Genomic DNA, 15044 nt, shown 5'->3' on the forward strand with positions numbered 1-15044 from the left:
ACCCGCGCCTCCTTATCCCGCCCCCCAGCTATGGCCCCATTGGTCGAAGATTTGAGAACTAATGTGGATTGGAAGATTTTTAACCTGTCAATCCTTAGAAATTGCCAATCATTTCACTATGCTCCTAGCGGGAGGAGAGCTGGGAGATGAAGTAGGCTTTACTCCTTCCACCATACCTCGCGATTTTTCTTTCGCCTATTTTTATGTGCTCTGGAGGCTCCAGGTGCCCGTCGGTCAGGCTCAGAAGCCAGTGATAGGTAACAAGGGACAATAATGATTTCCCTGCGAAAAAACTAGTTGGCTAAGTTATTTGGGGGCAGTGTAGGAGGATAGAGAAAACTTGTGTTTTCAACTTTATCCAACTCCTAAGGAGAGCGGGAGGAGGAGACGGGGGCAACTGTGTTTACATCATTTCCTGTGGAGGAGGTTCTTCCTCTTCCGGTTGATGATGACTTAGAGTTGTCATGGTAATGCGGCCCAAGAAGCCTCCGGTCACCGTGGCGGGCTCCACTGCAACAAAGGTCAGTAGTTTTAGGGGCCCGAAGAAGGGGATGGAAGGGTAGAGAATAACGTACAACATATCTGGACTTCAGCGTAGGGGACTGGGCCCTTCGCTGACCGCGGCGATCCGCGGGGCTCGGGCCTTGTCCTTTCCTGGCATCCAGCCCTCGTGCGCAGGCTGCGTCGCCCCCTAGCGGTTGGAACTTCCTCGGAGGTCCGGTTGAGTCCCTAGGAAAAACCAGAGGTCTGTCTGTTCCTTTGTATCTCTAGCGTCTGTCACAGGCCAGGCATGTGACTGACCAGGATTGTATTCTCAGTAAGTAATATAGCAGGGGGTCTAATGCCAGTCCTATGGCTCCAGAAATCTGTGATCTTTATACTATAGTTCATTCATGCCTCCCCTTCATATTCTCCACTTAATCAAGTCAAGCCATACAGCCACCATGGCTCATTTAATGATTTTAGATCAGAACTTCACATTTTCTTGATTTCTATTTTAATTTTTTTTCAGGTTTGAGCAGCAGGATTTGATTCAAGGAACAAAAATCGTAACTGTCTCTTTTCAAGCATTCAGCACTGGAATTAACTCCAAATTGGCCCAGTTATAGAAGAAACGTTGAGTAAAAGCAAATTAATAGAAAGAAACAGGTATAGTTTTTTTATTTTATTTTGTTAATTTTTTAGGCTATATGTGATAGTAAAAAATTATTTTGCTTCTATTATGTGCCCAAGACCATCAGTGAAACCCACAGTAAAGGAACCCCAGAAAGAAGTCATTTTCTGAATTTTAGAACTATAGACATAAGAAGGCCACTAATTGATGCAGCTCATAAATATATTGTTCCCTTTCCTGTCTGACATCAGTATGTGATTCTTAGAAAAATAGTTTTAATTGAAACACTTCTAGGAACACAAGAACAGTATTATAAATGGTTGTTTATGTACAATTTGTTACCCTAACTTTGTGCTGTAGGAAGTTGGGGAAGAGAGTCTAGATGAGAAAAAGATCTTGAATCCCGGGTCTTCACCAAAATTCTGTCTCCATCAACTATGCTATGCTGCCTTTCTAATTTGGTTATTATTCAATTTCAAGAAATATTTATCAAGGGGACAGGGAAAGATTGAGAAGATTTAGATAAGACAGGCCCTACCATAATGAAGCTTGCAGTGTAATCAAGGGTTATAACTCAAGTATGTTAAGATAACTGTTATAAAGGGATTTGATCAGGGTATTCATTCCTGGAGGATTTTTGTTCATTCCTTAACATTTAGAGACTTTACTTTCACTTGATTGTCCATATTGTCTGCAGTCTTGGAATGCTCTGGGTTGTTTGTGCCCCTGAGTGCACCTGACTTGCAGAAAGAAAATTTTCCAGAGGAAGCTGAGGCATGGCTGTTAAAGAACGAACAGCATTATGTGCAATATTCCTCTGACACCAACCGAATACTGTTGCCACGGCGATAGTGACTCTTCCATGTCATTATCTATCAACCAACAGTAAGAGAAGCTTTGCAGTTAAGATATTGTTTAGCAAAGGAGGGATTTTTGCTGAACACTAAAAACTGCTATAAAAATAAATGTTTTTTTTAAGGAATTTTTTTGTCACACTGTATAACATTTATGAATCTAAATATGGTAGTGCTGGAAAGGATCTTGGGAGACAATCTGGTTTAGCCACGCTTTTGTTAATTTTTTTTTTTTTTTTCTTATCTGAAACACTGATTTAACTAACTTCAAATGCTATTGTCAATTCTTTAATAAACCCCTTCTTGGAAATTGATCCAGAAATAATCTGAAAATTAGCTTATTTATTTATATTATTTAATTATATTTAACATTTCAAAGCATCTATTAATGAAAAGTTTTATGGAAGCAGCACAATGTAGAGTGCTAGGCTTGGAATAAGTAAGACCTGGGTTTATAAGTTATGTTGTAATTGCAGGGGAGAATTTCTGACCCCAGGGCAAGTCAACTTTCCTGTGCCTTTTTTGCAAATCCCTAAAATCCTAGCCTTGGACCATAAGAGACTTTAGAGGTCCTAAGTCTTCTTTAAGGTGAAGAATCTGAATTAGAAGAAAAGTTAAGTGACTTCATCAGTCTCAAAAAAGAATAAAGGGTCTACTAATCTAAGTCTTGGATGCGTTATCTGCTTGTTAAAGGGTGTGGCTATACCAGGAATTATTCCTTTGTGTATTTACATATTCAATCTTTATCACTCTTGCTTTTGCTAATTTTAATTTATAAATTACTTGGTGTCTTAAATGATTTTTGTGTGTCTTAAATAATTCTTTTGTGGTTTTTCTTTTTCAGGTTCAACCGATGCAGGTTAAATCCAAGGAACAAACATCAGTATATGTAGAATTGTCTATTATGCTGAAGCATTACTTAACGTATGTTTCTTTGTTAGAAGTTTAGAATACTGTGGATTTAACATTGAAACAAACATTGTTTTTTCCATGGTAATCTAATTCATAATTATATTATTATAACATGATTTCAGCAAATTTAAAGGTAAAGTATATTTTTTGTTTTTAAAGAGCATTAGGAATCTTTAATTTCTGGAATCCTGAAAATATATTTTACACAGTTCTTAAAAGATTCCAGTGCTATGATTTTGTTGGTGTGTTCTTCTCCCCCAGGCTTATTAAAACCAATTATTAAAGCCAACACCAAGTTAGCTGGGAGTTAGGTTCCAACTTAGAAAATAGAAACACAGTCTGTCAATTGATGATACTCTATAAACTAGCTAAATCCCAACTTTACTGGGAGTAAAAATACAAATTTCTTCCACAAGAAGCCTTGGCATTAGACAGTAACAGGTCTTTTATCCTAATGGTTAAAAAGTAGTGTTCCAATTTTTTAAAAAAATACATATTAGGTGCTTTATCCATTTGAGTCATGCCTTTATCAGGAGAAAAACTTTTTTTAAAAACATTTATAGAGTACTTTTTGTTTTTACAAAGTTATTTACATAGATTATTTTATTTGGTCCTCACAACAACTCTAACCTGTTCTAAGTTATATAATTATAATTGAGTTACAGATGAGAAGACTGACATTCAAGTGAAATGACATGACTATAGTAACATTTTTAAATGGTAGAGCTAGGATGTTTTTTAAAGTTTCAATTGTTTTGTTGTGTTTAATTTTCTTTTCATTACTTACTTTTCCAGGCCTTTGAGCCCACTCCCACCCCCAAAAAGGGCTTATAACAAATAAGCATAAATAAGTTAAGTAAATTCCCAATCAGATGGTCCACTTTGAAATGTTTGTTTCCTTCATCTCAAGTCCATCATTTCTTAATATGTAAGTAACATGCTTCATCATTCCTTCCCTGGAATTCTGAGTTATCATTTCAAGTCTTTCAAAACTGTTTTTATAACATTAGGTTGTTCTTCAGAAGGAATATTTAAATAAGTCATCTATGAACAAGACAGAGTGAAAGTCCCTGAAGAGAGACTTCATTTTTGTTTATTCCATCTAGGAAAGTTCCCAGAGTATAGTAGGCACTAAATAAATACTAATTGAAACAAAGAATACACAACATCTATATGTGTGTATAGGTATATCTTTATCAATCTATGTATAAAATACAAGTTTTATATACTCATCTTCATACTTTTAAATATTTAAAATAAGATAGTTGGTCTAAAAGAAAGGGGAGGAAGTATATTATAAACTTGAAAAGCAGCACTCCATTACAAAATATTTTTGATAGTTTAAAGTATTTTTGAGATACTGAAAAGAGAAATCTTAGTTTGTGGAAAACTAAGAATGGTAGTTTAAGAATAGGATTAGAAGGAGATGAGCAAAATAAGTTGTTTTCAAGAAATTTAGATTAAAGTAGACTGGGCTACAGAGAATTTAAGTCCCTAAAAAGCATTTGTGTTTATTTGCTAGTTCGTATTATATGGTAAAATCTGAAAATTTGGTAAATAAGTGACTATAGTGTGTATTCAAAATATTTCTTCAAAACACCAAACTTTTATGTGTGTTTCAGTATTCAAATTTCTCCTAAGATATGCTATATAACAAATGTATCAGTAAACTCTACTCCTAAAATAAAGTTTTCTTGCCATTGCTAGATATGCATTCAGTTTTATTGAATACTTTTAAAATAGCTAAATTACATTAAAGTTTTGTGACTTTCTTGTGGATGGTAAACAAGTTATATTTAAGTTAATTTACATTTAATTCAGAAATTCAAAATTGTTTTTATGTCCTTCCTTCCCCCCCCACATTAAAAAGCAAGTTCACAATAGTTGAATTGGAAAATCATTGACTTAATAGCCACCATTGATTAATATCCTAATATTTTCAGTGATAATGGGAATATGTATCTACTTGTATTTCATAGCTGAAGTTGACACCATGCAGAGTATTTTGCTCTAGCTAAAAATCTATTTCACAAATGAATGATATGATAGAATTTGAAATCATTTTATCTAGTAACTTTAGATGATAGTAACAGTTATGAAATATACTTGCCTGGATTATTTTTGGTGTTTTCAACTTGAAATTATTAAAGTAAAATATTAAAAAGTGGGAGAGTGTTAAACTTACTAAGTGAGATGTTCTTAAGTTTTTTTGTGTCATGAACCTCTTTGACAGTCATGTGAAGCTTGTATAGCCCCTTTATCAGAATAATGTTTTTAAATGCACATTTTAAACGTAAAATGCATAAGATTACAAAGGACTATAGTTAAAATATTTTTTTTTTAACAGTTCTTGGAATCCACATTAAGAACCCATTGTTAGCTTGTGTACTTTATTATAAAATTAGAAACATCATTTGAATTTTAATTACCTCTTCCTATCAAGAAAATTATAACTTATCTGTACTATAAATCTATGTGAGTAAATTCAAGTATTTTCTACAGCTTGCACTGCCCTTAATAGTTATATGTATAAAACTTGGGTCCATTTCTCCATTTTTGCCGTCAGAAATCTGATCACATAAAATATGTGAACTATATGATTAAAGTTGAGTCATTTTACCCTTTATCATTGGACTAGAAATTTATAGAATCCAAATGTAGGTTCAGCCATTTATAAATAAAGACTTTTTATAACAGGGTTTCTTAATCTAAAGTTCACTGACCCTAAGAAGCCTATGGACAAATTTTAGTGAGTCCATTACCTGTATGGAGAAAAAGTCACATCTTTATATTCATTAATCTTTTAACATTTCCTTCAATTATGAATGTAGGCAATAAAATAGGATTCTGAGAAAGGACCCATAAACCTCACCAGACTGCCATAAAGGTCCATGACACAAAAAGATTAAGAACCCCTGTTCTTAAGGAAGAATTGGAAATTCTCTCATACTAGGAATTTGGATAGTAGAAAGACTGGACTGAAAGCAGACCTACATCTTATCCTAATTCTGCCACTATCTTAAGAAACATGGGTAAATCCATTTATACTTTCATTGAGCATCTGTTTCTGCATCACTGAAGTGATCAGATGATCTTAAAAGTTTTCTTTAGCTCTAAAGTTGATTACTAAGGTTCCTGAAGTTATTTCTTATCTTTCTCATCTTGCTTGATTTTTTTTTTTCTTTTTAAAATTTAAATGCAGTTCTTAGACGGTTATGAGGCATTTTGAAAGAGATTTGAACCCAAGTCTAAATCCAGTGTTTTTCTCACTTTACCATTTTTCTCCAAATGGATTATGAGCTGCATGAGACTGAGATCAACACAATTAATGATGAAAAATTAGAAAATACTGCAGAGCATTTCGAATGTTAAATTACGTGAGATTGGGTCTAGGAGATATAGAAAAAGACTAGAAAAATCAGTGTGGGATAGAGTGTTTATGACAAAGTGAATTGAAAAGGACATTTTTTTAAACAATGAGAATGGCATTAAAAAGCATGAAAGATTAGTATGAAATAGCCATCTCTTGTCATTCTAATTGATACCCTTCTTTGGAATCTAAACTTAAGAGAAGGGACTTAACTTTTCCTCCTCATGCTCAGCTACTAACACTGTCTTGCAGGAGGAAGGTCCTTTTGTTATTGAATTAATTTGAATAGTAAAATAGAATAACATGAAGGAGAGTGAGAGCTGGTTATCTTTTAAACTGAGAACTGCAGGATGAAAGAAGCTATGTTGGAATCAATGATGTTAGCATCAATACTAAATTCTTTTTTTTTTTTTTTTTTGGGAGGCTGGGGTTAAGTGACTTGCCCAGGGTCACACAGCTAGAAAGTGTTAAGTGTCCGAGACCAAATTTGAACTCGAGTCCTCCTGAATTCAGGGCTGGTTCTCTATCCACTTCGACACCTAGCTGCCCCTCAATGCTAAATTCTAGTGATCACATTTTTTCCTATTAGCTTCATCCAGCTGTGACTGTATTGTACCTATCAAGTAATCCGACTACATGATCTTCACTCCTGATGTATGTAATTTAAAGCATCTTGAGAGTCAGTATGAATGAATGTAAAATGGTTTCAGTTTCAGTGAAAAGTATCACCATCAGGTAATTGCTTTGTTCCTTACTAAAATAATTTTTGTTGTCAATGATTAATAATATATAGAGTACATACTATTACCACCATTTGATTGTATTATTTCTCAAGTTGAAAAAAGCTTCCAGAATTAACTTCTTAATGCACTTAGAGCTGCTCACAAGTCTTTCTCTAAATCTTATATCATCAAACACCATGGTTAGAATTAAGGCTATTTGAAATTTGTGAGAGCCCAGTCAGAACCTGGTTATGGATCTGTTATTTGTGTTTTTTTCCTTTTCTGTTTATGGTCACATGAAGTATTCTCAGTTTTTGTGGAAATGGGTTATTATACAAAAACCCAGCTATCTTTGTTTGTGAATCTTGCTTTCAAATGAGACCACTGGTACAGTATTGGTTTATATGGGTAGCCTTTGTTATATTTTGGCTACCTGCCACTCTATATGCACCTTGACTCAAAATGATGGTCCTTTCCCCAAGAAAGTAACGTTTTCATGCCTCTTTGTTTTTGTAAATGCCCTATATGTTTCACTGCCAGAAGGCACAGTGCCAATAATATCACTCTTATTTACATGCCAAAATTGGGTGGAGTACTTTCCTCATAAGTGCTTGGCACTTATCTTGCATACACAACTTCTAAAATTATCATACATTCAAAGCAGCCATGTAGGAGTATTTTACAATAAAAGTTCTCTAACATTTCCTATTCAATGATCAAGAAGAAATTTAGATTAACTTGATTTCTGTCATTAAGATAAGTTTTAGTTTAAAGTTGTATTTTTTGTGCTCTGTCAGTATAAAAGCTGAGATTGCTAAAGCTGAATTTTGGTTTTAAGAATTCATTTGATGGCATTGTTTATTTTAAACAAAATTGATTTAACCTCTTGTGATGGAGTTGCAGTTTTATTCATTCTTCATCAGTTTACTGGCTAAGCTGTGTGATGGTAATTACCAACCAAGAATTTGTGTGCATTACTTTCTTGGTAATATAACAATTCAGAGGATATGCAACCACATTGTTTCCTGGAAAATAAACATATAGTATCTGAGTCATTGCCTTAGCTAAACGTGTACATTTCCTGTTACTGGTCCCTGAATCAGTTCTTCCATTATATGCACAGATAGCAAAATGGGATAACTAAAGATATTTCTGTCACACCTACATATATAAATTCACACACAGCAACATAAGCAGTGAAATATTTTAGACAAATTTGCTCCCAACTGTATAAAATGCAAGCTCTCACTATCTTTAAATCATAGCTGACTTTTAAAATAGCATTTTCAGGATTACAAAATACTTTGTATATATTGTCTCCTGAGCCTCTCAACATCCCTGAGGAACAGTTCCACAAGTATTATCCCTATTTTATAGACAAACTAAATGACATTAAAGCCCATGGTCACACAACTAGTATTGGGGGTATAAATTAGACCCAGGTTTCTGGTGATGCTAAATTCAGGGACTTTTTTTTTTTTTTTTTTTTTTTTAATCTATTCTACACTTCTCTTATTATTACTAAGCCTGTTCTGGTTACTTGGGATAAGCAGTTTAATGTTTCATCAATGACGCTGGTAATAAGAGCTAATCACATTAGGATCATAGGATACTATATCTAGAGCTGGAAGAAACTTCAAGGCCTCCCTAATCCAATTCCATTTATTTAACAAATGAAGAAACTGAGGCTGGGGGTATGTCATTGACATAGGTAGAATTTGAACCCAAGTTTTCTGACTCCATAGCCTATGTTGTTCACCTGTACTACACTACTGCTTAGTAGATTTAACCTAGATTTATCTCAAATATATGCTTAGAATTACTAAAATATATATAGTAATGTTTTCTCTTTGCTCTGATAGACAAATTTCAGTCCAGAAATCCTCAAGCCACAGCTCCTCCATGAACCTTTGCCAATAATTGAAGTTCTTATTTAATTGCTCCCTTGACTGAACTCCTATAGCACTTTAAAAATTAAATCATTTACTCTGATATCATTCCCATATGTTATATATGTTAGTTTTGTGTATCTAAATACATTTCTTGTAAGTAGGAACTACAACACAGTCATTCATGCTTGTTGACTTTTTGTATCTGCTACACTAAATGATGCTGAGTTAATACCTGTTCAATGGCTGTGCTTAAATTTGCCCTACATTAAAGCACATTAAGTAGCAATTATGTTGAATATTTATTTGCCATATGTATATTCTAGGTTTTTTGGCAAAAACTCTCCAAAGCTCTTTATTGGACCTTCTTTTGATAACTTCTATTATTTGTTTTTCTGTATGTTATCATATTTGGTTGTATGTATTTATAAACAGAAACCAGTGGTTCCATGATATCAATGTGAGTGCTTTTTCCATCAGTACAGATTGCACTTGATTCATACTTGCCTATCTCATGCTATTTTTCATGACAAGATCTTGTAGTATCCTCACAGGGAATCCATCCAACTTAAAAGCCTTTCTCATTTTTCTTAACGTTATACTGAATACAAATGGAGCATGTAGACTGAAACAACAAAGTATGTTATTAAACATTTTATTTGTTTAAACAAAATCATGATTTTTAGAGGTGGAAAGAACAAAACTTACACAGGCATTTTACAGCTAGGAAACAAGGCTTAAGAATTGAATATAACTAGACCACTATCAAATAAGAAAGACTAAAAAAATAAGTCTTCTGACTTCTAGTCTAATTTGCTTTCTGCAATATCACTTTTATTTCACAAAAATAATTAACTTGTATTTCAATCATAATGCTAGTTTTTTTCAGGTTTCATATTTAGAGGGAATACCTACGGACAGCTAGGTGGTGCAGTGGATAGAGCACCAGCCTTGAAGTCAGGAGGACCTGAGTTCAAATTTGCCCTCAGATACTTAACACTTCCTAACTGTGTGACCCTGGGCAAGTCACTTAATCCCAATTGTCTCAGGAAAAAAACAAGTGAATACCTACTCTAGTGATTAATCATCAATGAGCATAAAAGTCAGAGTATTAAGACAGCATTTGGACTTATTTTTCCCTTTAATTTGCCCCTAACTTTAAACCTATTTTAAGTGAAATAGAAATTTCTCAGGGTTGAAGACTATTGCAAACTGGACAACAAGGTCATAGAATCTTAATTTCCTCATTCTCTTCCCCCTACCATATCCCCAATCTCCCAAGGACAAAAAAAAATAAAAGCAAACAAATAGTGAAAGCTAAAAACAGGTTTTGGCATCTAAAATAAAACCCATACACAAAAGATTTCTCAATATATGACCAAGTAACAAAAAGCCTGGCAAATCAAGATCTCTGATAATCCTGCCTAAAGATCGCTAATATGGTTCCTACCAATCTCTTCCCACATTCATATTGTATATTGAACCATTTTATCTTGTACAGTGCCAGAAGCTATTGTGGTTTTTTGCAGCTGGCTTGGATTGTATTGTTTGTTTTGTGATGTTATCTGTTGCCACAATGGAATTGCATCTTTTGTTCACTTAACTCCCTTCCATAATCTGCTCGGCAATAGCAGCCTAATATATAGACATAAATATATGTTTTATATATATATATGTTTGTTTTTATGTATATGTGTGTGTGTGTATAACATTTAATATAAACATTTAACTCCTTAATATGGTTTGAATGCAGGACATGTATTTTGCCTGCAACTAACTAATTTTATCATTAGAGAGCATTCCTTTGGGTTAAGTGTTAACTCTTTTTTTTTTTCCTTATGGCTGGCATACTTCCACAACTCTTTTCTCTTCCAATTATAGTAATATAGAATTTCTGAATATTTAAGCTAAAGTTACCAAAATTTGTTTTTTCATCTTGATTAACTTTAGTTCTATGAACTAAATCTACCATTCTATTGAACCTCCTAGAATCCTCATTTAATTGATAGTGTACATTTCATCTTCAGCCTTTTCCCATACTGTTCCTTCAGTCTTCTGGTACTCACAGAGATGTCTCCCTCAAGAAGATTACTCCCTGGCCATTTTTCCTAGTAATTTTCTCTAGTACCCTCTTATGTCTCTCATAATTCTGTATAGAAAGACTTGTCTATGGAGAAATTCATCAAGCCCCCATTATGTGCCAAACAGTAGGCTAGGCTCTGGGAGTACAAATAAGAAAAAACAATCTCTACTCTTGGGAGGTTACATTCTAAAACAGGAGATAATTTGAATATATTTGGAGATAATACAGATGTAGATAGATATGAAATAAATAGGATGTAGCCAAGTATATTCTTAGAAGAAAAGGCATTAATATCTGGAGAAAAAAAAAAGTTTTCCTACAGAGGATATTGCTTGAGCTGAATTTTTTAAGGAAATCAAAAATTCCAAGAAATAGATGAGAAAGGAAAGCATTCTATGCATGAGGGATGAGAAGAGAGCTTTGTATATGACAAATACAAAGTAGGCCAGCATGACTAGACCAAACAGTATGATAAGAACAATAGTTTTAACTTTTTTTTTTTTTTTTTTTTAGGAGAGATTAAAAAAAAAAAAAAGATGTGAACATAGCATGTGTGGATTTACATTCATTCTCCTTAAATCTTTTTCTGTATGTAGATGTCATTTTCTGTCCAAAGTCTATTGGGATTGCTTCGGATCACTGAACCACTGAGAACCATCACATCTTTCATAGTTGATTATCACATATTCTTGCTGTTATTGTGTATAATGTATTCCTAGTTATGCTTGTTTCACTCAGCATCAGTCCTTGCAAATTTTTCCAGGCCTTTCTAAAATCAGCTTGTTCATCATTTTTCATACAAAAAAATATTCCATTATCTTCATAAACCATAACTTGTTCAGTCATTCCCCAGTTGATGGGCATCTACTCATTTTTCAATTCTTTGCTACCACAAAAAGAGCTGCTACAAAAACTTTTGCACTTGTGGATCTTTTTCCCTCTATAATTTCCTTGGGATACAGACTCAGTAGTGACATTGCTGGGTGAGAGCAATGATTTTTAAGAAGTCTGGAAAGGTGAATAGGGTCAATTTGTGAAGCACTTGAAATGTCTTGATAGAGGATAGAGAAAAGATAACATGCAGGAGATATTGTGATGGTAGAAATGATAAAGTTTGGCAACTTATTGGTTACACAGAATGAAAAAATAGGGAGTTAAGGATGACACTGAGGTTGTGAGCCTGGATAACTGGAAAGGCAGCATTCCATTCAGTAATAATATATATAAGTTCAGAAGAGTAGAGGTTTAGCCCAGAAAAGTAAAGAGTTTTGTTTCGGATATGTAAAGACATACATGCATAACCACTTGGAATTATCTAATAGGTAGGTTGTGAAGAGGTACTACGGCCTGGATATTTAAATCATCTGAGAAAATAAGTAAATCCATGATAGTTGATAAGAGCCTTAAATGAGAAGAGTTGCCAGGATAGAATCGTGTGGTATACCTTCAGTAAATGAGCATGGTGTGGGTAAAGATTCATCAAAGAAGCTTCAGAAGGAATAATTAGGCAGATAAGAGAAGAACCAAGAGCATTGCCGTGAAAGAACAGTATCCAAGAGGAAAAGGTTATCAAAGAGGTCAAAAAGGATAAAAATTGAGAAGTCATAAAATTTGGGAATTAAGAGTTTGTTGATAACTTTAGAGAAGAGTAGTTTCAGTTGATTGATGGCATTGGAAGCCAGATTGCAAAGGATTTAGAAGAAAACTAGAATAAAGGAAGGGAACTGAGAATAGATGACTTTTTAAAAGAGATCTCTAGCTGAAAAGGGAGAAGCAATACAGGATGATAATTAGCAGAAATGCTACAGTTTAATAAGATAATTTTTAAGATTGGAGTTTTTTGAGGGAGTATTTAGAAGATCACAATTGGGGAGGATAGTGATAGTGGAGTACAACCTGTTGAAAAAGATGAGAGAGGATAAGGTCAGTGCTACAGGAGGGAAGGGTTACCAGAACAAGAAGTGGAGCTGTCTCTTTACATAGATTAAAGGAAGAAATAATAAAAAAATGTCATAAGAGCAGGAAAAAGAGCTTCAGGTGAATGGTCTTGACTTTTTCAGGAGGTCCTTCACTTGAGAGGGTAGGGGAAAGTTACTAGGGTAGGCTTAGAAGAAGATAAGATTTTGAGTAGCTGCTTATAGTGATTGGGATTTAAAAAATCAGTTGAGAAGAAGCAGATTGCCTTACTACTATGAAGATGCATTTAGAATTGGATAGGATAAATTTATATTGGACTCAGCATAATTATATTCTTCAGGTTTTTTTTTTTTTTTTTTTTTTTCAGTAGCTCAGGTGTAAGAATGATGGAATCAAATGTTGGGAGTAATTCAGGATTTGGAGCAGGAGCTGTTATTTGGCAAAGTCTTAGCAACAATAGGACAAGGGAACAAAGGATTTAAGAGTAGAGGATAGTGTAGAGTTGAACTAATATACTAAGAAGCAAGATTGGAGGAAGGTATACTCAGCAGAGGTGATGACTTGAAAAAGTACTGAAATGGGTGAACAGATTCGAGGATGAAAAGGTTTATGATCAAATAAAAGAATTTTTGAGTTCTTGATCATAGATGTAATGTGGGTAATGGTAAGGTGAAGATTAAGATAATGGGATAAGATGGGGTTAAAAATAAAGAGGCTCTCCTTATGTAGCTGAGGTGGAGAAGAGTAAGGGTGAGTGGTATTAATGAAAGTATTAGTAGAGAACAATAATGGACAAGATATTTACCATTTTGCAATTGGCTAAAAAATATGATTTGTTGATTATAGAAAAGCTGTTTTGATTTGCGAAGGGAAAAAAGTCTTAAAAGATTTTTTTCTCTCAAAACATGTCTCATCTATGTGTCAGAATCATTCAAAATTTCTAAAAAGACATAACAGAACTAACCTTTTACAGTGACCCTTGGAGGGATGCTTAAAGTAGGGGAATGAATGTTCAAAGTTTTTTGTCATTGTGAAGATAGAAATCCATCACCAAGTTCAAGTTAAAGAGGGTTTCTCAGTGCATAATGAAGTCCTTCAAATGCTTCTCTTTGCAAATAGTATTGTGCTGATTACATTCAAGCATTGTAATATCATAGAGCCTCTTTGAAGAGTGATTTTTTTTTTTAAATTCCAATTACATGTAAAAAACAATTTAAAATTTGGCTTTGAGTTCCACACAAGGTTTTACATAGGTGGATATTGAAAACTATCTTTGCATGTATTTGGAAAAAATAAAAGCCTATTAAAAAATAAAAAATATACAATTTCTATTATACTTCTAGGTTATCTAATATTCACTTATTACCAGTTTGTAAAATATTTTGTTTGCATAATAAACTCTCAAGAAAACAAAAATTATCCCATCTTATTGAAAAAAAAATTTGCATTCCAAATGATCTCTCTCCACCCCCCATTCTGAGAAAACTAGCAGTTTGATATGAATTATATGTGTATGTGTCTGCAAAACATATTTCCATATTATCCAAGATGTAAAGAAAACACAAAAATAAAGTTAATACAAAGTAAGTATTTACATTCTATTCTTTCTCTGGCAGTGTATAACACTTCATTGTAAGTCTTTCAAAATTGTGTAAGATTACTGTATTACCAAGAATAAGTTGATCATTGTACATTGTTATTATGTACAATGTTCTGGTTCTGCTCACTTCACTTTGTATCAATTTATAAAAGTTTTCCCAGGTTTTTCTGAAATCTGTTTTTAATTTGTTATAATTCAGAAGTATTCCATCATAATCATATGTCACACTTGTTCAGCCATTCCCCAACTGATGGGCATCCCCTAATTTCCAATTCTTTGCCACCACAAAGAGTTGCTATTAAATTAGAAGAGTTCCTGTATAAACACTTGTAAGAGTTAATTCTGATTACCCACACTGGAAATACTAAATGGATGAAATATGTTCATTTATCCACATTATAACATGCATTTAGAAGGAAAACATGTAAAGCTTTTCTATAAATACATAGAGATGGGACAAACAGTATGGCTGAATGATGAGTTGGGATCGAAGAAGAATGGGTTGAATAATCCTCCGGAAATATCAACTCCTTTAATGTCCCAAGTTTCTCAAGAAGAAAAAAACATATTTTTGATATCAACA

The 15044-nt window shown here is 33.6% G+C and overlaps 1 long non-coding RNA gene and 1 other non-coding gene across 2 annotated transcripts; both read left to right on the plus strand.

The window, feature by feature from the left end:
- The first annotated feature begins 126 nt into the window (after window positions 1-126).
- Window positions 127-4586, plus strand: LOC141556727 (uncharacterized). The gene is made up of 3 exons (XR_012486626.1): window positions 127-521; window positions 1013-1149; window positions 2813-4586. It is a non-coding gene; the product is annotated as an uncharacterized LOC141556727 (long non-coding RNA).
- On the plus strand, window positions 1803-2075 carry LOC141559243 (small Cajal body-specific RNA 13). The gene has a single exon (XR_012487308.1).
- Window positions 4587-15044: the final 10458 nt, after the last annotated feature.

The sequence above is a fragment of the Sminthopsis crassicaudata genome, chromosome 2 (assembly GCF_048593235.1).
Source record: "Sminthopsis crassicaudata isolate SCR6 chromosome 2, ASM4859323v1, whole genome shotgun sequence".
Taxonomy (NCBI): Eukaryota; Metazoa; Chordata; class Mammalia; order Dasyuromorphia; family Dasyuridae; genus Sminthopsis; species Sminthopsis crassicaudata.